Consider the following 24,616-nt stretch of genomic DNA (forward strand, 5'->3'; position numbering starts at 1 on the left):
CTGTTGGCCAGAGTAACGTGGAGACTTACTGCACTCTGCATGCCCATCCTCTCCCTGACATCAGGGGAAGGAAGTGGCCCTGGGGTGTGTGTAGGTATGCCAGATGTCAGTGTATGCATAAGTAAGTATGCCTGTGTAGTGGGAGGTGTAGGGGCGTTAAGCTGGAGGACTTAAAACAGGCACAAAAGCACATAGATACCTCTGATTATACCGCACCAAATGCTGATAATATCATGCTGTAGCTGCACTTTACAGAAGATGATGCAGATGTCATCATTGGTTGGTGGGTTCATTAAATCAATCCATCATATCATAACCACACTGTGCATATGATGTACTGAATCAGTAACACCAGGAAGACATCTCCATGTTAGGAGTAGAGTTGAAGTTAACAGAATATGTCCAGCACTGTGGTGTGTAGCCCATAAATAATAATTGTGCACATTACCAGAACAACATACTGTCAACTGCAAGATCATTTTGCTGCTTGTAGCGTATGCTCATCCTGTACAGTGTTGTAGTAGATCCGTCTCTTCAGTGTTCACTGCAACAAAAGTAAGACATTGCATTAATATTACAGACGTTTGGGGGCTGAAATCTCACTTCGCTGCGGACAATTTCCCTTTGCATAAGATTCTTGTGATTATGTCAATGATGATCAATAACTGCATCATAACACAGCCGCTCTATACAGAAGATGTACTTGCTCTCATTGGTCATTGAGGTAATACGTCACACAATGTACAGATATAGCAAGGATTATTTCTCCCACTTGTGCATTATGGCATTATGATGGGAAATGTTGTGAGATTCTGCATTATCAGCATCACTGAATCTTTTGGAAATTAAGTGATATTCTATGTTTTAATGCAATATTATGGGTGATCAGCCGGTAAAATAATAATAGCTTGCTGTATCTGTAGCCATGCTCTACCCATGATGTGCTGAACCAATGACTGCAGAGAGATTCAGAGTGCTAAACATGACTGGAACGCATCTCTGAATAATGGGCAGCAAAGCAGTGCAGAATAGGAGGTGAAAGTATTTAAAATGGAAGATCCTTAGCAGCTGTGTGGAGAGTAGACAGTACAGACTGACCAAGTAAATGGTAAAAGGAGTAACTTCAACATTACTTGGCTTTGTTCTCCACATTGAAGCTTTCCTCCTCTTTAAATCACTAATACTGATGCCATGTGTAACCTGTACTGAGAGTTATATAATCTACTGGCCTAGATGAAACCATATGATGCAAACAGGATCCATCCCACTCCAGATTCATAGAATTGAACCACCTCAACCTTTCATAACAATCACATAGAACTGCAGCTGTGCGCTACTGCACATGTTCTTGTTATGAATGGTAGTAGATGTGGTCCTTGGGTCTTTACTTCATACTGTAGCCACCCTCTACTCATGATGTATTGAATCAACGAAAACTTGCATGGTTCAGATCACAGGAAGGGGTAGAGTAGAGATGAAAATATTCAATGTGAAACCCGTAGCAGCCGGATTGTGTGGAGTCAATAAAACGACAAATACTAAATGGTAAATGAGAAATATACACATTGCTTATCTGTCTCTGTGTAGTAATTTTCCTTCTCTTCAACTGTCCTTCAAATTTTCTCTTTTGCAAGAAAAGGAACACGTGGCTTCAATATTCACTTCTGTTCTGCAGTCATCCCTCCTGAAATAAAAGTTAAGCATTGCATTGTTATTATGATAATACATACAATAAACCTTGCTCCAAACCATTTGATGCAAAGCAAATCCACCTCCCACCCACAGCTGTGCTCCTTCTAGAGCATGCATGTCAAACTCCAGTCCTCGAGGGTCCCAAACAGGCCAGGTTTTCAGTAGGGATATCCTGAAAACCTGGCCTGTTTGCTGCCCTCGAGGACTGGAGTTTGACATCCTTGTTCTTGAGCTTCTACCACGCAAGTCATCCATGTGAGTGACACTGTACTGCAGTTCTGGTCTGCACACAATCTACTGAATCAATGACATCACACTGTAAAGGCAATCTACAAGATGTATTAGTTGTCCACACTTCCGAAATGTTACTTTTATGTCCAAATCACTTATTCCCATGACCTGATATTTGTATTTGTTATTTATAGGATTGTCACAAAGAGTTGATGAGGTCACCAAATGATAGTATGTAGAGAGAAAGAGAGATCTCAGAACAGAGCCCTGATGTATACCCACAGACAGATCAATAGAAGACGAAGACATGTTAGCAACAGAGATGGAGAATGTGTGACAGGAAAGTTATGATGAAAACCAGGATAGAACTGTGTTACGGATACCAAGAGAGAGTTTAGAATATGAAGGAGGAGAGTGATTGAGAGCATCAAACGCAGCAGATAGATCAAGTAGGATTAGTAGGGAAAAGTGACCTTGGGAATTTGCTTTAAGCACAGTCTGTAGAACGAGCTGTACGAAAGGCAGGTTGTAAAGGATCCAGGAGGGCATGTGATTTAAGAATGTTGACATTCTAGCAATTAGGAGACAAACAGCAGGAGGGATATAGGGCGGTAGTTAGTAAGGCACATAGGGTGTAGGTTGTTTCTGAGAAAAGGGTGACCACTACAGGCTTAAAGTAAGAGGGTAAAGAGCCAGAGAATAGGGAGGACTTGAAGATGTGGGTGAGAGTGGGGACTAAGAGATGCAGTAAGGTGTGAGGGGATACGATCTAGAGGGCATGTGGTAGAGGGAGAAGAGAAGATGATTAGCTTCCAGCTCTGTAAGAGAAGAAAAGGAGTCAAATGCAGAAGGAGAATTAGGTAGAAGGAGAGAAGGGGGAAGGGACAGAAGGAATCTCCTTGTGGGTGGCATCCACCTTGCCTCTGAAGTAGTCAAATGCTTGAGGAGAAGTGAAGGAAGGATGGCAAGTGTGAGAAGAAGGTTAGTGGAGGGAGTCAAATACAGGGGAAAAAAGACAGCGTAAATTAAATTTGTGTGTTGATGAATGTGGAAAAAAAAGTAGTGTGGTTTGGCCCCAGAGAGCAGCTTTATACAGGACTGGAGACATTTTTACTGTAGAAAAATCAAACATCAAGTGTGAGATTTCCTTCATAGGCATTAAGAACAGTGAGTGGAAGTGTGATGAACATGTTTGGGAATTTAGCCAAGGGTGTGGGTTAGAGGGACGAGTGTGTCAGAGCTTGAAGGGGCATATAGAGGATAGCATTGTAAGAGTTAATAAGATTGTCAGTTTAAGCAGAAAGAGAGAGAGAGAGCAGAGAGGTTAGAGTAGATGTCAGAGGAGAGTTTAATTAAGCAGAGGAAAATCAGTGGGACAGGTAAGATGGGGTGAGGGGAATGACTGATTGTGAATGATGAGAGCAGAAGAGGTCATGTACAACTAGAGCCTTGTTAGTCAGAGAACGGACATTCCAGAGGGCATAGGAGAAGGGAAGAGAAAAGTAAGGAAAGGAATGTGGATTACATTAGATAGGTTAACACTCTTAGCAGGGAGGCAGAGGCAGGGAGACCCGATGTGTATATGAGCAGGTTCAAGATTATAAGAGATATCCCACACATCAGCAAACATAGAAGGAGACACAGAGATAGGTGTAGAGAGAGACAGAGATAGCTCTATGTAGAGAGAGAGGGACGTAGAGAGAATGAGACAGATAGGCGCAGAGAGAGAGGGTGCAGAGAGAGGGGGTGCAGAGAGAGAGGGGGTGCAGAGAGAGAGGGGGTGCAGAGAGAGAGGGGGTGCAGAGAGAGAGGGGGCGCAGAGAGAGAGGGGGCGCAGAGAGAGAGGGGGCGCAGAGAGAGAGGGGGCGCAGAGAGAGAGGGGGCACAGAGAGAGAGGGGGCGCAGAGAGAGAGGGGGCGCAGAGAGAGAGGGGGCGCAGAGAGAGAGGGGGCGCAGAGAGAGAGGGGGCGCAGAGAGAGAGGGGGCGCAGAGAGAGAGGGGGCGCAGAGAGAGAGGGGGCGCAGAGAGAGAGGGGGCGCAGAGAGAGAGGGGGCGCAGAGAGAGAGGGGGCGCAGAGAGAGAGGGGGCGCAGAGAGAGAGGGGGCGCAGAGAGAGAGGGGGCGCAGAGAGAGAGGGGGCGCAGAGAGAGAGGGGGCGCAGAGAGAGAGGGGGCGCAGAGAGAGAGGGGGCGCAGAGAGAGAGGGGGCGCAGAGAGAGAGGGGGCGCAGAGAGAGAGGGGGCGCAGAGAGAGAGGGGGCGCAGAGAATAGGATGTACATGAGTGCTTTTCATTGAGCAGTGCAGAAATAGCTGCAATAGAGGTCTGTACAAATGGTGCAGTGTGTAGACACATGCAAAGGTAGGGGAAGGAAAGAGGAGAACATGTGGATAAAAGCAGGAGTGTGGAAGTTAGAGAAATTAGAAAAGTTTAACAGAGGAGTGAGGAAACAGCAAGCAGAGAGAACAAGAGAGGTTACATTGGGATGACGTTCTGTGGTAGAGAGAAAATGCTAGGAGAGAGCTTTCAAATATTAGAGGACATGACTTGAGGGAGCAAATGTTTAAATCAAAACCTGAGGGGGAGGTATAGCACGAAAGCTTGCACAGCAGATTATAGTCTTAAAGTTGCGTGTACCTGTCAGGGCATTCAAGAAGGTAAATTCTCACAAGTGCAGAGTTCATGATGAAATGCTGAATCTAGTCCCCCTCCAATTTAATTTTAATATAACTTTTCCATTCTTCATTACTGCAAAAAGCAAACAAAACAAAACCACATTGCATTACTATTTTCAAAATGGATTGAATGGCATATTCAACAGTGACTGTGTGATGCCAATATTCCCCACTCACTCGTAGTGAAGCACTTATTGTACTAGTGTTGAAAGTAGGCCGGTAGAGTCAGGTACGCAGTACTGATAAAACAATAAGTGCGCGTCGTAAGTACCAGCTCCGCAACAGTGCGGGCATCACATTAGTGACGTGGATGAACATATATGGATAAGCCCATATTAAGGCATCACGTGACCAGAGCCGTCACTGACTGGGTATACGTAAAGACGCAGGGAGATGCAAGGAAAGGGACGGAGAGAGACAGGGAGAAGATGGGAAACGGAGGGAGGCACGGATGGAGAGAGGGAGTTCTTCTGAGCTTCTGCTGGCCTCTCTCTTTCACTGGTGCATGCCGGGAGCTGGTCCCAACATCCACAAAGTGTGTGTGTATTATTGGTTGTATTTTATGGGGGTAGGAGGGTAGTGTGTATATTGTGTGTGTGGGAGTATTATATTGTGTGTAGAGGTGCAGAGGAGAGTACTAGATTGTGTATCTTGTGTAAGGGTGTTGTGTATATTGTGTTTGGAGCTATAATATTATTGGAGAGATTAGTATTGAGGAGGTATTATAGTGTGTATTGTGGGGAGTATTAGTGTGTGTATTGTTTGTGGGTGACAGATGCTGGGGTATGCAGCAATCCCTGCACTGAGGTCCGAGGCGGCTCTGCATCGCTCGCACGCACTGTGGATGACCAAGCATGTGCCCATGATAATCATGGCCTTAGAGGGATGAGTGTGTCAGAGCCTAGAAGGGGCATATAAATATATAATGGAGGAGGGAGGAGGGAGGAGGAGGAGATGATAGCATTGTAAAAGTTAACAAGATAGTTAGTTTAAGCAGAAAGTGAGGAGAGGTTAGAGATAAGGGTAGATGTCAGAGGAGAGAGTTCAATTAAGCTGAGGTATCGAGTAGGACAGGGGTGAGGGGAATGAGAAGTGGTGGATGATGAGAGCAGAAGAGGTCATGTACAAATAGACCTTGTTAGTCAGAGAGCAGACATTCCAGAGGGCACGTGAGAAGTGAAGAGTAAAGTGAGACATGGAATGTGGATTACATTAGATGGGTTAATACGCTTAGCAGGGAGGTGGAGAGAGAGAGGCAAGAGGCAGAGAGTGGTGTAGGGGTTGAGGAAGAGATGTTGCATGTACCTTATCAGAACATTAAAGAACATCAATTCACACTGGTGCAGAGTTGATGATGATTCCAGTTCACCTCCAATTCAATTTTAACAGAACTTTTTCATTCTTCATTACTGCAAAAAAAAAAAAAGTATAAAACATTGCATTACTATTTTCAAAATGGATTGAATTCCCCCAACAATAACTATGTGTTACCAATATATCCCTCTCAGTCCCACTGCAGCACATACTGTACCAGTGTGAAAGTAGGAAGGTACACAGTAACGGTAAAACAATACGTGCCGGTACTATGCACCATATGAATTATAAGGGGATGTAAATCTCCCAGTCTCTCTCCATATCCGCAACAGAGTGGGCTCCGGTCAGTGGCATGGATGCCCATGTATGGATATGCTCATATTTGGGCATCCCATGTCACTGACCGGAGCCGGCTCTGAGTATAGGGATATATGCGGAGACGCAGAGGTGCAAGGAAATGGGAGGAGGCACGGTGAGAAACAGGGAGAGACCACAGGAAGATAGAGGGCAACAACTTCCACAAGGTACATGTATGTGTATAATTGTTTGTATTTTGTGCAGAGGGGGTAATTTCAGATAAAATACAATTCTCCACCCTCTACGAAATAATTCCACTTTGTTCAGTAAGCCAGAAAGTCTTGGTCCCATGGGGACTGAATTTTAATGCAAATAAGGTCCTTAATACACAAGTAAAGAATATAGTTACTTATTCTCTACTGTAAGAAGTGCCACATTGCCCACTATTTGGGTCCTGTGCCCAGATTGTGACCATGCATGGCAGAGGTGAGATTCCACCATCACCAATTTGCTACACTCTCCAAGAGAGATAATTGTGGTCAGAGGTGGAACTAGGGGAGGGGGTGAGCAGGGTCACTGCCCAGGGAGTAACCTGACAGGGGGCACGGAAATCTCATTTAGTGCATATGGTGCGGCACTGCATTGATTGACCGGTCAATCTGCACTGCTGCCTGTCACAGTGACATCATGATCGGGCACTGTGATCAGCTATAGCACTGACCCAGGTGAGATAGTTCAGCACTTTACAAGGAGGGAACAGATGTTGTGGGTGACAGATGCTGGGGGTAGGCCAAGACTGTTGGCCAGAGTAACGTGGAGACTTACTGCACTCTGCATGCCCATCCTCTCCCTGACATCAGGGGAAGGAAGTGGCCCTGGGGTGTGTGTAGGTATGCCAGATGTCAGTGTATGCATAAGTAAGTATGTCTGTGTAGTGGGAGGTGTAGGGGCGTTAAGCTGGAGGACTTAAAACAGGCACACATCTCACTTCGCTGCGGACAATTTCCCTTTGCATAAGATTCTTGTGATTATGTCAATGATGATCAATAACTGCATCATAACACAGCCGCTCTATACAGAAGATGTACTTGCTATCAATGGTCATGGAGGTAATACGTCACACAATGTACAGATATAGCAAGGATTATTTCTTCCTCTGGTGCATTATGGCATTATGATGGGAAATGTTGTGAGATTCTGCATTATCAGCATCACTGAATCTTTTGGAAATTAAGTGATATTCTATGTTTTAATGCAATATTATGGATGATCAGCCGGTAAAATAATAAAAGCTTTCTGTATCTGTAGCCATGCTCTACCCATGATGTGCTGAATCAATGACTGCAGAGAGATTCAGAGTGGTAAACATGACTGGAACGCATCTCTAAATAATGGGCAGCAAAGCAGTGCAGAATAGGAGGTGAAAGTATTTAAAATGGAAGACCCTTAGCAGCTGTGTGGGGAGTAGACAGTACAGACTGACCAAGTAAATGGTAAAAGGAGTAACTTCAACATTACTTGGCTTTGTTCTCCACATTGAAGCTTTCCTCCTCTTTACATCACTAATACTGATGCCATGTGTAACCTGTACTGAGAGTTATATAATCTACTGGCCTAGATGAAACCATGTGATGCAAACAGGATCCATCCCACTCCAGATTCATAGAATTGAACCACCTCAACCTTTCATAACAATCACATAGAACTGCAGCTGTGCGCTACTGCACATGTTCTTGTTATGAATGGTAGTAGATGTGGTCCTTGGGTCTTTACTTCATACTGTAGCCACACTCTACTCATGATGTATTGAATCAATGAAAACTTGCATGGTTCAGATCACAGGAAGGGGTAGAGTAGAGATGAAAATGTTCAATGTGAAACCCGTAGCAGCCGGATTGTGTGGAGTCAATAAAACGACAAATACTAAATGGTAAATGAGAAATATACACATTGCTTATCTGTCTCTGTGTAGTAATTTTCATTCTGTTCAACTGTCCTTCAAATTTTCTCTTTTGCAAGAAAAGGAACACATGGCTTCAATATTCACTTCTGTTCTGCAGTCATCCCTCCTGAAATAAAAGTTAAGCATTGCATTGTTATTATGATAATACATACAATAAACCTTGCTCCAAACCATTTGATGCAAAGCAAATCCACCTCCCACCCACAGCTGTGCTCCGTCTAGAGCATGCATGTCAAACTCCAGTCCTCGAGGGTCCCAAACAGGCCAGGTTTTCAGTAGGGATATCCTGAAAACCTGGCCTGTTTGCTGCCCTCGAGGACTGGAGTTTGACATCCTTGTTCTTGAGCTTCTACCACGCAAGTCATCCATGTGAGTGACACTGTACTGCAGTCCTGGTCTGCACACAATCTACTGAATCAATGACATCACACTGTAAAGGCAATCTACAAGATGTATTAGTTGTCCACACTTCCGAAATGTTACTTTTATGTCCAAATCACTTATTCCCATGACCTGATATTTGTATTTGTTATTTATAGGATTGTCACAAAGAGTTGATGAGGTCACCAAATGATAGTATGTAGAGAGAAAGAGAGATCTCAGAACAGAGCCCTGATGTATACCCACAGACAGAGCAATAGAAGACGAAGACATGTTAGCAACAGAGATGGAGAATGTGTGACAGGAAAGTTATGATGAAAACCAGGATAGAACTGTGTTACGGATACCAAGAGAGAGTTTAGAATATGAAGGAGGAGAGTGATTGAGAGCATCAAAACGCAGCAGATAGATCAAGTAGCATTAGTAGGGAAAAGTGACCTTGGGAATTTGCTTTAAGCACAGTCTGTAGAACGAGCTGTACGAAAGGCAGGTTGTAAAGGATCCAGGAGGGAATGTGATTTAAGAATGTTGACATTCTAGCAATTAGGAGACAAACAGCAGGAGGGATACAGGGCGGTAGTTAGTAAGGCACATAGGGTGTAGGTTGTTTCTGAGAAAAGGGTGACCACTACAGGCTTAAAGTAAGAGGGTAAAGAGCCAGAGAATAGGGAGGAATTGAAGATGTGGGTGAGAGTGGGGACTAAGAGATGCAGTAAGGTGTGAGGGGATACGATCTAGAGGGCATGTGGTAGAGGGAGAAGAGAAGATGATTAGCTTCCAGCTCTGTAAGAGAAGAAAAGGAGTCAAATGCAGAAGGAGAATTAGGTAGAAGGAGAGAAGGGGGAAGGGACAGAAGGAATCTCCTTGTGGGTGGCATCCACCTTGCCTCTGAAGTAGTCAAATGCTTGAGGAGAAGTGAAGGAAGGATGGCAAGTGTGAGGAGAAGGTTAGTGGAGGGAGTCAAATACAGGGAAAAAAAGACAGCGTAAATTAAATTTGAGTGTTGATGAATGTGAAAAAAAAGTAGTGTGGTTTGGCCCCAGAGAGCAGCTTTATACAGGACTGGAGACATTTTTACTGTAGAAAAATCAAATATCAATTGTGTGATTTCCTTCATAGGCATTAAGAACAGCGAGTGGAAGTGTGATGAACATGTTTGGGAATTTAGCCAAGGGTGTGGGCTAGAGGGACAAGTGTGTCAGAGCCTAGAGGGGGCATATAGATAGGAGGATAGCATTGTAAGAGTTAATAAGATTGTTAGTTTAAGCGGAAAGAGAGAGAGAGCAGAGAGGTTAGAGTAGATGTCAGAGGAGAGTTTAATTAAGCAGAGGCAAATCAGTGGGACAGGTAAGATGGGGTGAGGGGAATGACTGATTGTGAATGATGAGAGCAGAAGAGGTCATGTACAACTAGAGCCTTGTTAGTCAGAGAACGGACATTCCAGATGGCATAGGAGAAGGGAAGAGAAAAGTAAGGAAAGGAATGTGGATTACATTAGATAGGTTAACACTCTTAGCAGGGAGGCAGAGGCAGGGAGGCCCGATGTGTATATGAGCAGGTTCAAGATTATAAGAGATATCCCACACATCAGCAAACATAGAAGGAGACACAGAGATAGGTGTAGAGAGAGACAGAGATAGCTCTATGTAGAGAGAGAGGGACGTAGAGAGAATGAGACAGATAGGCGCAGAGAGAGGGGGCGCAGAGAGAGGAGGCGCCAAAAGAGGGGGCGCAGAGAGAGGGGGCACAGAGAATAGGATATTAAAGAGTGCTTTTCATTGAGCAGTGCAGAAATAGCTGCAATAGAGGTCTGTACAAATGGTGCAGTGTGTAGACACATGCAAAGGTAGGGGAAGGAAAGAGGAGAACATGTGGATAAAAGCAGGAGTGTGGAAGTTAGAGAAATTAGAAAAGTTTAACAGAGGAGTGAGGAAACAGCAAGCAGAAAGAACAAGAGAGAGGTTACATTGGGATGACGTTCTGTGGTAAAGAGAAAATGCTAGGAGAGAGCTTTCAAATATTAGAGGACATGAATTGAGGGAGCAAATGTATAAATCAAAACCTGAGGGGGAGGTATAGCACGAAAGCTTGCACAGCAGATTATAGTCTTAATGTTGCGTGTACCTGTCAGGGTATTCAAGAAGTTAAATTCTCACAAGTGCAGAGTTCATGATGAAATGCTGAATCTAGTCCCCCTCCAATTTAATTTTAATATAACTTTTCCATTCTTCATTACTGCAAAAAGCAAACAAAACAAAACCACATTGCATTACTATTTTCAAAATGGATTGAATGGCATATTCAACAGTGACTGTGTGATGCCAATATTCCCCACTCACTCGTAGTGAAGCACATATTGTACTAGTGTTGAAAGTAGGCCGGTAGAGTCAGGTACGCAGTACTGATAAAACAATAAGTGCCCGTCGTAAGTACCAGCTCCGCAACAGTGCGGGCATCACATTAGTGACGTGGATGAACATATATGGATAAGCCCATATTAAGGCATCACGTGACCAGAGCCGTCACTGACTGGGTATACGTAAAGACGCAGGGAGATGCAAGGAAAGGGAGGGAGAGAGACAGGGAGAAGATGTGAAACGGAGGAAGGCACGGATGGAGGGAGTTCTTCCGAGCTTCTGCGGGCCTCTCTCTTTCACTGGTGCATGCCGGGAGCTGGTCCCAACATCCACAAAGTGTGTGTGTATTATTGGTTGTATTTTATGGGGGTAGGAGGGTAGTGTGTACATTGTGTGTGTGGGAGTATTATATTGTGTGTAGAGGTGCAGAGGAGAGTACTAGATTGTGTATCTTGTGTAAGGGTGTTGTGTATATTGTGTTTGGAGCTATAATATTATTGGGGAGATTAGTATTGAGGAGGTATTATAGTGTGTATTGTGGGGAGTATTGGTGTGTGTATTGTTTGTGGGTGACAGATGCTGGGGGTATGCAGCAATCCCTGCACTGAGGTCCGAGGCGGCTCTGCATCGCTCGCACGCACTGTGGACGACCAAGCATGTGCCCATGATAATCATGGCCTTAGAGGGATGAGTGTGTCAGAGCCTAGAAGGGGTATATATATAATGGAGGAGGGAGGAGGAAGGAGGAGGAGGGAGGAGGAGATGATAGCATTGTAAAAGTTAACAAGATAGTTAGTTTAAGCAGAAAGTGAGGAGAGGTTAGAGATAAGGGTAGATGTCAGAGGAGAGAGTTCAATTAAGCGGAGGTATCGAGTAGGACAGGGGTGAGGGGAATGAGAGGTGGTGGATGAGAGCAGAAGAGGTCATGTACAAATAGACCTTGTTAGTCAGAGAGCAGTCATTCCAGAGGGCACGTGAGAAGTGAAGAGTAAAGTGAGACATGGAATGTGGATTACATTAGATGGGTTAATACGCTTAGCAGGGAGGTGGAGAGAGAGAGGCAAGAGGCAGAGAGTGGTGCAGGGGTTGAGGAAGAGATGTTGCATGTACCTTATCAGAACATTAAAGAACATCAATTCACACTGGTGCAGAGTTGATGATGAATCCAGTTCACCTCCAATTCAATTTTAACAGAAATGTTTCATTCTTCATTACTGAAAAAAAAGAAAAGTAAAAAACATTTCATTACTATTTACAAAATGGATTGAATTCCCCCAACAATGACTATGTGTTACCAATATATCCCTCTCAGTCCCACTGCAGCATATACTGTACCAGTGTGAAAGTAGGAAGGTACACAGTACCGGTAAAACAATACGTGCCGGTACTATGCACCATATGAATTATAAGGGGATGTAAATCTCCCAGTCTCTCTCCATATCCGCAACAGAGCGGGCTCCGGTCAGTGGCATGGATGCCCATATATGGGTATGCTCATATTTGGGCATCCCATGTCACTGACCGGAGCCGGCTCTGAGTATAGGGATATATGCGGAGACGCAGAGGTGCAAGGAAATGGGAGGAGGCACGGTGAGAAACAGGGAGAGACCACAGGAAGATAGAGGGCAACAACTTCCACAAGGTACTTGTATGGGTATAATTGTTTGTATTTTGTGCAGAGGGGGTAATTTCAGATAAAATACAATTCTCCACCCTCTACGAAACAATTCCACTTTGTTCAGTAAGCCAGAAAGTCTTGGTCCCATGTGGACTGAATTTAATGCAAATAAGGTCCTTAATACACAAGTAAAGAATAAAGTTACTTATTCTCTACTGTAAGAAGTGCCACATTGCCCACTATTTGGGTCCTGTGCCCAGATTGTGACCATGCATGGCAGAGGTGAGATTCCCCCAACTCCAATTTGCTACACTCTCCAAGAGAGATAATTGTGATCAGAGGTGGAACTAGGGGAGGGTGTGAGCAGGGTCACTGCCCAGGGAGTAACCTGACTGGGGGCACGGAAATCTCATTTAGTGCATATGTTGCGGCACTGCATTGATTGACCGGTCAATCTGCACTGCTGCCTGTCACAGTGACATCCTGATCGGGCACTGTGATCAGCTATAGCACTGACCCAGGTGAGATAGTTCAGCACTTTACAAGGAGGGAACAGATGTTGTGGGTGACAGATGCAGGAGGTAGGCCAAGACTGTTGGCCAGAGTAACGTGGAGACTTACTGCACTCTGCATGCCCATCCTCTCCCTGACATCAGGGGAAGGAAGTGGCCCTGGGGTGTGTGTAGGTATGCCAGATGTCAGTGTATGCATAAGTAAGTATGCCTGTGTAGTGGGAGGTGTAGGGGCGTTAAGCTGGAGGACTTAAAACAGGCACAAAAGCACATAGATACCTCTGATTATACCGCACCAAATGCTGATAATATCATGCTGTAGCTGCACTTTACAGAAGATGATGCAGATGTCATCATTGGTTGGTGGGTTCATTAAATCAATCCATCATATCATAACCACACTGTGCATATGATGTACTGAATCAGTAACACCAGGAAGACATCTCCATGTTAGGAGTAGAGTTGAAGTTAACAGAATATGTCCAGCACTGTGGTGTGTAGCCCATAAATAATAATTGTGCACATTACCAGAACAACATACTGTCAACTGCAAGATCATTTTGCTGCTTGTAGCGTATGCTCATCCTGTACAGTGTTGTAGTAGATCCGTCTCTTCAGTGTTCACTGCAACAAAAGTAAGACATTGCATTAATATTACAGACGTTTGGGGGCTGAAATCTCACTTCGCTGCGGACAATTTCCCTTTGCATAAGATTCTTGTGATTATGTCAATGATGATCAATAACTGCATCATAACACAGCCGCTCTATACAGAAGATGTACTTGCTCTCATTGGTCATTGAGGTAATACGTCACACAATGTACAGATATAGCAAGGATTATTTCTCCCACTTGTGCATTATGGCATTATGATGGGAAATGTTGTGAGATTCTGCATTATCAGCATCACTGAATCTTTTGGAAATTAAGTGATATTCTATGTTTTAATGCAATATTATGGGTGATCAGCCGGTAAAATAATAATAGCTTGCTGTATCTGTAGCCATGCTCTACCCATGATGTGCTGAACCAATGACTGCAGAGAGATTCAGAGTGCTAAACATGACTGGAACGCATCTCTGAATAATGGGCAGCAAAGCAGTGCAGAATAGGAGGTGAAAGTATTTAAAATGGAAGATCCTTAGCAGCTGTGTGGAGAGTAGACAGTACAGACTGACCAAGTAAATGGTAAAAGGAGTAACTTCAACATTACTTGGCTTTGTTCTCCACATTGAAGCTTTCCTCCTCTTTAAATCACTAATACTGATGCCATGTGTAACCTGTACTGAGAGTTATATAATCTACTGGCCTAGATGAAACCATATGATGCAAACAGGATCCATCCCACTCCAGATTCATAGAATTGAACCACCTCAACCTTTCATAACAATCACATAGAACTGCAGCTGTGCGCTACTGCACATGTTCTTGTTATGAATGGTAGTAGATGTGGTCCTTGGGTCTTTACTTCATACTGTAGCCACCCTCTACTCATGATGTATTGAATCAACGAAAACTTGCATGGTTCAGATCACAGGAAGGGGTAGAGTAGAGATGAAAATATTCAATGTGAAACCCGTAGCAGCCGGATTGTGTGGAGTCAATAAAACGACAAATACTAAATGGTAAATGAGAAATATACACATTGCTTATCTGTCTCTGTGTAGTAATTTTCCTTCTCTTCAACTGTCCTTCAAATTTTCTCTTTTGCAAGAAAAGGAACACGTGGCTTCAATATTCACTTCTGTTCTGCAGTCATCCCTCCTGAAATAAAAGTTAAGCATTGCATTGTTATTATGATAATACATACAATAAACCTTGCTCCAAACCATTTGATGCAAAGCAAATCCACCTCCCACCCACAGCTGTGCTCCTTCTAGAGCATGCATGTCAAACTCCAGTCCTCGAGGGTCCCAAACAGGCCAGGTTTTCAGTAGGGATATCCTGAAAACCTGGCCTGTTTGCTGCCCTCGAGGACTGGAGTTTGACATCCTTGTTCTTGAGCTTCTACCACGCAAGTCATCCATGTGAGTGACACTGTACTGCAGTTCTGGTCTGCACACAATCTACTGAATCAATGACATCACACTGTAAAGGCAATCTACAAGATGTATTAGTTGTCCACACTTCCGAAATGTTACTTTTATGTCCAAATCACTTATTCCCATGACCTGATATTTGTATTTGTTATTTATAGGATTGTCACAAAGAGTTGATGAGGTCACCAAATGATAGTATGTAGAGAGAAAGAGAGATCTCAGAACAGAGCCCTGATGTATACCCACAGACAGATCAATAGAAGACGAAGACATGTTAGCAACAGAGATGGAGAATGTGTGACAGGAAAGTTATGATGAAAACCAGGATAGAACTGTGTTACGGATACCAAGAGAGAGTTTAGAATATGAAGGAGGAGAGTGATTGAGAGCATCAAACGCAGCAGATAGATCAAGTAGGATTAGTAGGGAAAAGTGACCTTGGGAATTTGCTTTAAGCACAGTCTGTAGAACGAGCTGTACGAAAGGCAGGTTGTAAAGGATCCAGGAGGGCATGTGATTTAAGAATGTTGACATTCTAGCAATTAGGAGACAAACAGCAGGAGGGATATAGGGCGGTAGTTAGTAAGGCACATAGGGTGTAGGTTGTTTCTGAGAAAAGGGTGACCACTACAGGCTTAAAGTAAGAGGGTAAAGAGCCAGAGAATAGGGAGGACTTGAAGATGTGGGTGAGAGTGGGGACTAAGAGATGCAGTAAGGTGTGAGGGGATACGATCTAGAGGGCATGTGGTAGAGGGAGAAGAGAAGATGATTAGCTTCCAGCTCTGTAAGAGAAGAAAAGGAGTCAAATGCAGAAGGAGAATTAGGTAGAAGGAGAGAAGGGGGAAGGGACAGAAGGAATCTCCTTGTGGGTGGCATCCACCTTGCCTCTGAAGTAGTCAAATGCTTGAGGAGAAGTGAAGGAAGGATGGCAAGTGTGAGAAGAAGGTTAGTGGAGGGAGTCAAATACAGGGGAAAAAAGACAGCGTAAATTAAATTTGTGTGTTGATGAATGTGGAAAAAAAAGTAGTGTGGTTTGGCCCCAGAGAGCAGCTTTATACAGGACTGGAGACATTTTTACTGTAGAAAAATCAAACATCAAGTGTGAGATTTCCTTCATAGGCATTAAGAACAGTGAGTGGAAGTGTGATGAACATGTTTGGGAATTTAGCCAAGGGTGTGGGTTAGAGGGACGAGTGTGTCAGAGCTTGAAGGGGCATATAGAGGATAGCATTGTAAGAGTTAATAAGATTGTCAGTTTAAGCAGAAAGAGAGAGAGAGAGCAGAGAGGTTAGAGTAGATGTCAGAGGAGAGTTTAATTAAGCAGAGGAAAATCAGTGGGACAGGTAAGATGGGGTGAGGGGAATGACTGATTGTGAATGATGAGAGCAGAAGAGGTCATGTACAACTAGAGCCTTGTTAGTCAGAGAACGGACATTCCAGAGGGCATAGGAGAAGGGAAGAGAAAAGTAAGGAAAGGAATGTGGATTACATTAGATAGGTTAACACTCTTAGCAGGGAGGCAGAGGCAGGGAGACCCGATGTGTATATGAGCAGGTTCAAGATTATAAGAGATATCCCACACATCAGCAAACATAGAAGGAGACACAGAGATAGGTGTAGAGAGAGACAGAGATAGCTCTATGTAGAGAGAGAGGGACGTAGAGAGAATGAGACAGATAGGCGCAGAGAGAGAGGGTGCAGAGAGAGGGGGTGCAGAGAGAGAGGGGGTGCAGAGAGAGAGGGGGTGCAGAGAGAGAGGGGGCGCAGAGAGAGAGGGGGCGCAGAGAGAGAGGGGGCGCAGAGAGAGAGGGGGCGCAGAGAGAGAGGGGGCACAGAGAGAGAGGGGGCACAGAGAGAGAGGGGGCGCAGAGAGAGAGGGGGCGCAGAGAGAGAGGGGGCGCAGAGAGAGAGGGGGCGCAGAGAGAGAGGGGGCGCAGAGAGAGAGGGGGCGCAGAGAGAGAGGGGGCGCAGAGAGAGAGGGGGCGCAGAGAGAGAGGGGGCGCAGAGAGAGAGGGGGCGCAGAGAGAGAGGGGGCGCAGAGAGAGAGGGGGCGCAGAGAGAGAGGGGGCGCAGAGAGAGAGGGGGCGCAGAGAGAGAGGGGGCGCAGAGAGAGAGGGGGCGCAGAGAGAGAGGGGGCGCAGAGAGAGAGGGGGCGCAGAGAGAGAGGGGGCGCAGAGAGAGAGGGGGCGCAGAGAGAGAGGGGGCGCAGAGAATAGGATGTACATGAGTGCTTTTCATTGAGCAGTGCAGAAATAGCTGCAATAGAGGTCTGTACAAATGGTGCAGTGTGTAGACACATGCAAAGGTAGGGGAAGGAAAGAGGAGAACATGTGGATAAAAGCAGGAGTGTGGAAGTTAGAGAAATTAGAAAAGTTTAACAGAGGAGTGAGGAAACAGCAAGCAGAGAGAACAAGAGAGGTTACATTGGGATGACGTTCTGTGGTAGAGAGAAAATGCTAGGAGAGAGCTTTCAAATATTAGAGGACATGACTTGAGGGAGCAAATGTTTAAATCAAAACCTGAGGGGGAGGTATAGCACGAAAGCTTGCACAGCAGATTATAGTCTTAAAGTTGCGTGTACCTGTCAGGGCATTCAAGAAGGTAAATTCTCACAAGTGCAGAGTTCATGATGAAATGCTGAATCTAGTCCCCCTCCAATTTAATTTTAATATAACTTTTCCATTCTTCATTACTGCAAAAAGCAAACAAAACAAAACCACATTGCATTACTATTTTCAAAATGGATTGAATGGCATATTCAACAGTGACTGTGTGATGCCAATATTCCCCACTCACTCGTAGTGAAGCACTTATTGTACTAGTGTTGAAAGTAGGCCGGTAGAGTCAGGTACGCAGTACTGATAAAACAATAAGTGCGCGTCGTAAGTACCAGCTCCGCAACAGTGCGGGCATCACATTAGTGACGTGGATGAACATATATGGATAAGCCCATATTAAGGCATCACGTGACCAGAGCCGTCACTGACTGGGTATACGTAAAGACGCAGGGAGATGCAAGGAAAGGGACGGAGAGAGACAGGGAGAAGATGGGAAACGGAGGGAGGCACGGATGGAGAGAGGGAGTTCTTCCGAGCTTCTGCGGGCCTCTCTCTTTCACTGGTGCATGCCGGGAGCTGGTCCCAACATCCACAAAGTGTGTGTGTATTATTGGTTGTATTTTATGGGGGTAGGAGGGTAGTGTGTATATTGTGTGTGTGGGAGTATTATATTGTGTGTAGAGGTGCAGAGGAGAGTACTAGATTGTGTATCTTGTGTAAGGGTGTTGTGTATATTGTGTTTGGAGCTATAATATTATTGGAGAGATTAGTATTGAGGAGGTATTATAGTGTGTATTGTGGGGAGTATTAGTGTGTGTATTGTTTGTGGGTGACAGATGCTGGGGTATGCAGCAATCCCTGCACTGAGGTCCGAGGCGGCTCTGCATCGCTCGCACGCACTGTGGATGACCAAGCATGTGCCCATGATAATCATGGCCTTAGAGGGATGAGTGTGTCAGAGCCTAGAAGGGGCATATAAATATATAATGGAGGAGGGAGGAGGGAGGAGGAGGAGATGATAGCATTGTAAAAGTTAACAAGATAGTTAGTTTAAGCAGAAAGTGAGGAGAGGTTAGAGATAAGGGTAGATGTCAGAGGAGAGAGTTCAATTAAGCTGAGGTATCGAGTAGGACAGGGGTGAGGGGAATGAGAAGTGGTGGATGATGAGAGCAGAAGAGGTCATGTACAAATAGACCTTGTTAGTCAGAGAGCAGACATTCCAGAGGGCACGTGAGAAGTGAAGAGTAAAGTGAGACATGGAATGTGGATTACATTAGATGGGTTAATACGCTTAGCAGGGAGGTGGAGAGAGAGAGGCAAGAGGCAGAGAGTGGTGTAGGGGTTGAGGAAGAGATGTTGCATGTACCTTATCAGAACATTAAAGAACATCAATTCACACTGGTGCAGAGTTGATGATGATTCCAGTTCACCTCCAATTCAATTTTAACAGAACTTTTTCATTCTTCATTACTGCAAAAAAAAAAAAAGTATAAAACATTGCATTACTATTTTCAAAATGGATTGAATTCCCCCAACAATAACTATGTGTTACCAATATATCCCTCTCAGTCCCACTGCAGCACATACTGTACCAGTGTGAAAGTAGGAAGGTACACAGTAACGGTAAAACAATACGTGCCGGTACTATGCACCATATGAATTATAAGGGGATGTAAATCTCCCAGTCTCTCTCCATATCCGCAACAGAGTGGGCTCCGGTCAGTGGCATGGATGCCCATGTATGGATATGCTCATATTTGGGCATCCCATGTCACTGACCGGAGCCGGCTCTGAGTATAGGGATATATGCGGAGACGCAGAGGTGCAAGGAAATGGGAGGAGGCACGGTGAGAAACAGGGAGAGACCACAGGAAGATAGAGGGCAACAACTTCCACAAGGTACATGTATGTGTATAATTGTTTGTATTTTGTGCAGAGGGGGTAATTTCAGATAAAATACAATTCTCCACCCTCTACGAAATAATTCCACTTTGTTCAGTAAGCCAGAAAGTCTTGGTCCCATGGGGACTGAATTTTAATGCAAATAAGGTCCTTAATACACAAGTAAAGAATATAGTTACTTATTCTCTACTGTAAGAAGTGCCACATTGCCCACTATTTGGGTCCTGTGCCCAGATTGTGACCATGCATGGCAGAGGTGAGATTCCACCATCACCAATTTGCTACACTCTCCAAGAGAGATAATTGTGGTCAGAGGTGGAACTAGGGGAGGGGGTGAGCAGGGTCACTGCCCAGGGAGTAACCTGACAGGGGGCACGGAAATCTCATTTAGTGCATATGGTGCGGCACTGCATTGATTGACCGGTCAATCTGCACTGCTGCCTGTCACAGTGACATCATGATCGGGCACTGTGATCAGCTATAGCACTGACCCAGGTGAGATAGTTCAGCACTTTACAAGGAGGGAACAGATGTTGTGGGTGACAGATGCTGGGGGTAGGCCAAGACTGTTGGCCAGAGTAACGTGGAGACTTACTGCACTCTGCATGCCCATCCTCTCCCTGACATCAGGGGAAGGAAGTGGCCCTGGGGTGTGTGTAGGTATGCCAGATGTCAGTGTATGCATAAGTAAGTATGTCTGTGTAGTGGGAGGTGTAGGGGCGTTAAGCTGGAGGACTTAAAACAGGCACACATCTCACTTCGCTGCGGACAATTTCCCTTTGCATAAGATTCTTGTGATTATGTCAATGATGATCAATAACTGCATCATAACACAGCCGCTCTATACAGAAGATGTACTTGCTATCAATGGTCATGGAGGTAATACGTCACACAATGTACAGATATAGCAAGGATTATTTCTTCCTCTGGTGCATTATGGCATTATGATGGGAAATGTTGTGAGATTCTGCATTATCAGCATCACTGAATCTTTTGGAAATTAAGTGATATTCTATGTTTTAATGCAATATTATGGATGATCAGCCGGTAAAATAATAAAAGCTTTCTGTATCTGTAGCCATGCTCTACCCATGATGTGCTGAATCAATGACTGCAGAGAGATTCAGAGTGGTAAACATGACTGGAACGCATCTCTAAATAATGGGCAGCAAAGCAGTGCAGAATAGGAGGTGAAAGTATTTAAAATGGAAGACCCTTAGCAGCTGTGTGGGGAGTAGACAGTACAGACTGACCAAGTAAATGGTAAAAGGAGTAACTTCAACATTACTTGGCTTTGTTCTCCACATTGAAGCTTTCCTCCTCTTTACATCACTAATACTGATGCCATGTGTAACCTGTACTGAGAGTTATATAATCTACTGGCCTAGATGAAACCATGTGATGCAAACAGGATCCATCCCACTCCAGATTCATAGAATTGAACCACCTCAACCTTTCATAACAATCACATAGAACTGCAGCTGTGCGCTACTGCACATGTTCTTGTTATGAATGGTAGTAGATGTGGTCCTTGGGTCTTTACTTCATACTGTAGCCACACTCTACTCATGATGTATTGAATCAATGAAAACTTGCATGGTTCAGATCACAGGAAGGGGTAGAGTAGAGATGAAAATGTTCAATGTGAAACCCGTAGCAGCCGGATTGTGTGGAGTCAATAAAACGACAAATACTAAATGGTAAATGAGAAATATACACATTGCTTATCTGTCTCTGTGTAGTAATTTTCATTCTGTTCAACTGTCCTTCAAATTTTCTCTTTTGCAAGAAAAGGAACACATGGCTTCAATATTCACTTCTGTTCTGCAGTCATCCCTCCTGAAATAAAAGTTAAGCATTGCATTGTTATTATGATAATACATACAATAAACCTTGCTCCAAACCATTTGATGCAAAGCAAATCCACCTCCCACCCACAGCTGTGCTCCGTCTAGAGCATGCATGTCAAACTCCAGTCCTCGAGGGTCCCAAACAGGCCAGGTTTTCAGTAGGGATATCCTGAAAACCTGGCCTGTTTGCTGCCCTCGAGGACTGGAGTTTGACATCCTTGTTCTTGAGCTTCTACCACGCAAGTCATCCATGTGAGTGACACTGTACTGCAGTCCTGGTCTGCACACAATCTACTGAATCAATGACATCACACTGTAAAGGCAATCTACAAGATGTATTAGTTGTCCACACTTCCGAAATGTTACTTTTATGTCCAAATCACTTATTCCCATGACCTGATATTTGTATTTGTTATTTATAGGATTTTCACATGTATTACTACTGTGAAACGCTATATACATTAATAGTGCTATATAAATAAATACATACACATTTATATATAATAATAATAACAGCATGTTCTTTTAAAGCGCTGCTAGTTTTACGTAGCGCTATACAGAGACATTTTGCAGACACAAGTCCCTGCCCCATAGAGCTTACAATCTATGACATTGGTGCCTGAGGCACAGAGGATATGAAGTGACTTGCCCAAGGTCACACACACACAAATATATATACATAAATATATACATATATACACACACACACACACACACACACACACACACACACACACACACATATATGAAAACTAACACAGAAAAAAAGAATCCCCTGAATAGCACTCTAACATACACAAATTGTATCAATAAAGGTTTATTAATCACATACACATAAATGGTTAAAATGAGGAGCAGTGGTGACCTACAAAGCTGTTATAAACTGAACCTTAAGGTGTGGGGAAAAATGCTACACTGCAGTAATAAGTACAAAGTATGTAAATAAAGTGTAGAGGCAAGAAATATATGGAAATGAGAACACTCAGACCGGCCGGTCAAGTACTACCTAAGTTGAAGCCCCCTGTGTGAAGTGCTTGTATGAAACTAGTGTATAACTAACAAGCAAATGCTTGTCCGGGGGCTTAACATATAGACAGTTGATAGATGTATTTGAAGTTGCATATTCTGTGCCGTGGATTAATCAGTATACTGAAAGCAACTGAAGATGGTACAGTAGCTTTGATAGGTTGGCCTCATAGCTCCTCCTTCAATGGAGGAATCGTCTCACAGAGCACTTAAATCCCTAAATGCCCAAAAGAAAAAAATAAGCATGCAGTACTTAAAGTGAAAGTAAAATGAGAAATGAAATAAACACACACATTGAAAAATCACTCACCCGACTGAGAGCGCCTTCTACAGAGCGCTGTACCACTGCTCAGCTAGCAGCTAAAACTGTCTCATTTTCCCACCATTGAAGTTTACACATGTCCACGCCCCACTCTAACAAGACGCTGTGTACGGAAGCTCGCAGGAGACAAACTAGTGAGAGAAGGTGTAGCTGCTAGCCACACTCCACGAGGTGCATTGTGGGAAATGTAGTTCTTTGCCTGCTAGCTTCTCTGACTGGTTACTGATCACGTGATGTCACTAGGGGCGGGATTAGTGTGTTGCAATGTAACGGCCCGGCTGTATGATTGTCACAGAAGGGGGGAGCCTGAGAATGTCACGGATTTAATTACACATGTAATGATGTAATAACACAGCCATGAACTAAGTCAGTATACATATGGTCATGTGAAATTTATAATGCATTTATTAACATTATTGTGTGGATTTGGGCTGAATTAAACTTGTATGGGATTGTCACTTTAATATCACAGTACCACTACTGTTTAACACTACTAAGAAGTAGTGAGGTAAAAAACCATGGTACCAGCAACATATGTAACTGATGGGGAGGGTGCTAAAATATATGGAGTGTGGCGTCCTGATTGCTAAATGAGGTGTATTATATCATAAGTGCATATAAAAATATCCCTCATAGCAATCTATTAAGAACCAACAAGAACTAGGTAGCACAATAATCAGTGCTGCAGTTATAGCCTAATAATAAGTATATATATATATATACTGCTGCGGCCAAGTTTATTCGAGCATTTGCCCGTTCTTGGCCGCAGCAGTAGCCTGGCGCGCGCCCGAGAGTGACGGGCGCGCGCCGAAGCAGCGGAAGAGCGCCCTCCGATCGGGGCGCTCTCCCTACCGCCGCCGGGTCCCCTGGAACCCCCTGCCGCTGTCCCGCGATCGCGGGACACCAGGGCTCCCTCGGGGAGCCCCTGGACGCGCGTGCAGGGGGCGCACGCTCCCGAAGACACGTGACCGCGCGTCTATGACGCGCGGCACGCCGAGGGGCGGCCACTAGCAAGCCGGGAAATCTCCCGGCTTGCGGTACCGGCCACACTCGAATAAAGTGTGTCGGTACTATATATATATAATATATATATGTAACCCATATTCCCCCACCCAATCGCAGATAGGGTGCATGTGAGGGGAGCTATATGTATTACCCAGTGTGGTGCTTTACCTGTGAGGCTCACAGGAGGCCTGAGCCTCCGCCAATGAGAGCCTGGGGTGTATCCTCCTGAACAATACTATATGGTGCAGCGCCTCCACCTGTGATGGCTCCAAGCAGAGCGGGAGTTGTTCCTCACAGGACAATAATATAATATCACGCACACAGCATATAAAAGAACAGTGACTTGTCTAACAGTAACATAACTATGCATGTCATACATTAAGTGTCTCTCTTCTAGGAGACACAGTAACTCACGTGTCTCGCAGGATGCAACCCCTCACCGTGTACCCACACCATGTCCAACTCCCCACACCACAACCCCACCCCCAAAGTAAGGTATGTGTGTGTGTGACTGCACAGCCACTATGTACTGATTTATAGTTGGTGCACTTATGGATGTTACCTGCCGAGCGCTCCAGCGCTAGGACCTGCAAACAGACTTCGCAAAGGATCCGACGGTGAAGATACGTCAGGGTTACCTTCCAGGGCGATCCCACCCGGTTGGTTGCTGCTGTGCTTGAAGAGGTCTGATCCTAAACCTCTGTAATGGTGCTGCGACAGTCTCTGCTTCCTTCACTTCTCTCTCTCTCTAAAGTGACAGGTTCCTGTACTAGGGCCTGTCCCTGTGACCACCCACCCTCACTAGTGGGAAGTCAGGGCCTCAACTCTAGCCTGGGGATTTCTGGCCTAAGGCAGAATCTCGCAGCTCTCTGCCCAC

The 24,616-nt window shown here is 44.6% G+C and overlaps 3 long non-coding RNA genes across 3 annotated transcripts; all 3 read right to left on the reverse strand.

Annotated features, from left to right (window-relative positions):
* Window positions 1-454: 454 nt before the first annotated feature.
* LOC142483905 (uncharacterized) lies at window positions 455-4,664 on the reverse strand. The gene is made up of 3 exons (XR_012797496.1): window positions 4,558-4,664; window positions 1,565-1,684; window positions 455-544 (listed from the first exon to the last, which is right to left on the reverse strand). It is a non-coding gene; the product is annotated as an uncharacterized LOC142483905 (long non-coding RNA).
* An 8,907-nt stretch (window positions 4,665-13,571) lies between these two features.
* Window positions 13,572-17,764, reverse strand: LOC142483903 (uncharacterized). The gene is made up of 3 exons (XR_012797494.1): window positions 17,658-17,764; window positions 14,682-14,801; window positions 13,572-13,661 (listed from the first exon to the last, which is right to left on the reverse strand). It is a non-coding gene; the product is annotated as an uncharacterized LOC142483903 (long non-coding RNA).
* A 1,242-nt stretch (window positions 17,765-19,006) lies between these two features.
* LOC142483902 (uncharacterized) lies at window positions 19,007-23,072 on the reverse strand. Its single transcript, XR_012797493.1, has 4 exons — window positions 22,723-23,072; window positions 22,393-22,629; window positions 21,256-21,375; window positions 19,007-19,104 (listed from the first exon to the last, which is right to left on the reverse strand). It is a non-coding gene; the product is annotated as an uncharacterized LOC142483902 (long non-coding RNA).
* Window positions 23,073-24,616: the final 1,544 nt, after the last annotated feature.

The sequence above is a fragment of the Ascaphus truei genome, unplaced genomic scaffold (genome assembly GCF_040206685.1).
Source record: "Ascaphus truei isolate aAscTru1 unplaced genomic scaffold, aAscTru1.hap1 HAP1_SCAFFOLD_389, whole genome shotgun sequence".
Lineage (NCBI taxonomy): Eukaryota > Metazoa > Chordata > Amphibia > Anura > Ascaphidae > Ascaphus > Ascaphus truei.